We start from the raw sequence: 2,350 nt of genomic DNA, 5'->3' as shown, positions 1-2,350 counted from the left end.
CTTGGAAACACAGAGGGCAACATAACAGGAAGGGAAAAATAAATAAATAATTAAAACCAACAGATTACAAGCCAAACAGTAACTCCCCCAGCAGAAAAGCAGCACAGACGCCTGCATCCTCCACAAGCTAGTGGGGGCAGGGCAGGGAAGCGCAGGCTGCAGCGCTTTGTAAGAATCGGGCAGGAACGCCCCACGTGCAACCAGAACGATCTAACTTGGGCTAGCAAACCAGACTGTGGGATAGCTACCGCACGAAAAGCTCGAACATAAGACACCGCCAGGACCGAGCACAGAACAAAGGACAGAGTGGAATAAGCCGGCTGCAGACCATCCCCTGCCGGGGACAGGCAGCTAGAGCTGGAAGGACTAGAAAGGGGCAATTGCAGACCCGGAGAGACTTTACTTACCTAACTGCAAGCAGGCTCCTTTGCTAAGACTTCTGGGGGTGCTGGACAGTCACCATCTGTCTCACGGGGGGTGCCAGCGGTCCACCAGAAAGCTGAGCAGCAGCAGCAGAAAAGGTGACAAGTCGCAGCGATCGTGCTCGCCGAACTCCTGAGCTACTCAGACCTGGGAAGGGCACAAAGCGCAGTCCCAGCCGAATCTGTGCCTCTGAGGGCTGCCTGAGCGCCGAACCTGAGCGGCTTCGACCAGGGAGGTGCACGCAGCCTAGGGCTGGCCCCAGACGGTTCCCGGCTGAACATCGTAGAGGCGGAGCGGTTTGTGCGCCGCAAGAAGGGACAGGTCAAGCGGGGCTGAGACATTGTGTGCACACGACAGTGCTATTTGTTTGCAGCATCCCCCCTCCCCACAGCGCGACTGAACTAATGAGCATAAAAAACCAGCAAACAGAAGAAGTTAAACAGAGGGAACCACCTTGGAAGTGATCCCACACGGCCCACAACATCAGAGAAGGGCCAGGTATATTTTTACTATTTTTAAAATCATTCCTTTTTTTTTAGGTTTTATTTTTTTCTAACTTTTTTTTTTAAATTGTTAAGTCTTCTATTTCTCCTCTAATTTTTATTTATATAACCTACTATTACTATTTTTTTTAAAGACTTTCTTTTTTCTTTTAAGGCAAACACCATATATAGTCTTTGGATGGTTGATGGTGGTTTTTTTATTTTATTTTTTAATAATTCTTGTTTTTTTTTTTCTTTTTTTTTCTCTTTTTTTTCTTTCTTCCTTTTTCCTTCTGCTTCTTTTCTTTAATATTGTATTCTTGAAAATCCAACCTCTACTCTAGATTTTTAATCTTTGCTCTTAGGTTTTTGTTGTCAATTTTGTACATTTAAAAACCCAAACTTCACTACCCAAGTTTACCTGAGAGCGAGATTACTGGCTTGACCACTCTCTCCTCCTTTGGACTCTCCTTTTTCTCCACTAGGTGGCCTCTGTCTCTTTTCTCCCCCATCTCTTCTCTATCCAACTCTGTGAATCTCTGGGTGTTCCAGATGGTAGAGAACACCTAAGGAACTGGTTACTGGCAGGATTTGTCTCTCTCCTTCTCATTCCGCTCTCTTATCCTCCTGGTCACCTCTGTCTACTTTCTCCCTCTCCTCTTCCCCGTATAACTCCGTAAATACCTCTGAGCGGTCCAGACTATAGAGCGCACATAAGGGAGTGACTACTGGCTAGGTTGCTCTCTCCTCTTTTGATCTCACTGCATCTCATTCCAGTTACCTCTAACTACCCCCTCCATCTTCTCTTCTCCTTGTAACTCAGTGAACCTCTCTGAGTGTCCCTCAATGTGGAGAAACTTTTCATCTTTAACCTAGATGTTTTATCATCGGTGCTATATAGATGGAGAAGTCTAGAGGCTACTGTAAAAATAAAACTGAAAACCAGAAGCAGGAGGCTTAAATCCAAAGCCTGAAAACAATAGAGAACGCTTGAATTCAGGGAACATTAAGCAATAGGAGTTCATCAAATGCCTTCATACCTACACCGAAAGGGCCAGCAAGTTCCAAAACAAGACATACCATGCAAATTCTCCAGCAACACAGGAACACTCCCCTGAGCTTCAATATACAGGCAGCTCAAAATTATTCCAAAACCTTTGATGTCTCATAACCCATTACTGCTCACTCCATTGCACTCCAGAGAGAAGGAACCCAGTTCCACCCACCAGAACTCCAACACAAGCCTCCCTAACCAGGAAACCTTGACAAGCCACTGATAGAACCCCACCCAAAGTGAGGAAGCTCCATAATAAAGAGAACCCCACAAATTAACAGAATATAAAAAGGCCACCCCAAACGTAGCAATATAACCAAGATGTAGAGACAGAGGAATACTCAGCAGGTAAAGGAACAGGAGAGTTGCCCACCAAACCAAAGAGGAAGAA

Source organism: Ovis aries, chromosome X (genome assembly GCF_016772045.2).
Source record: "Ovis aries strain OAR_USU_Benz2616 breed Rambouillet chromosome X, ARS-UI_Ramb_v3.0, whole genome shotgun sequence".
Classification (NCBI taxonomy): domain Eukaryota; kingdom Metazoa; phylum Chordata; class Mammalia; order Artiodactyla; family Bovidae; genus Ovis; species Ovis aries.
Note: the sequence above shows the minus strand (reverse complement) of the source record.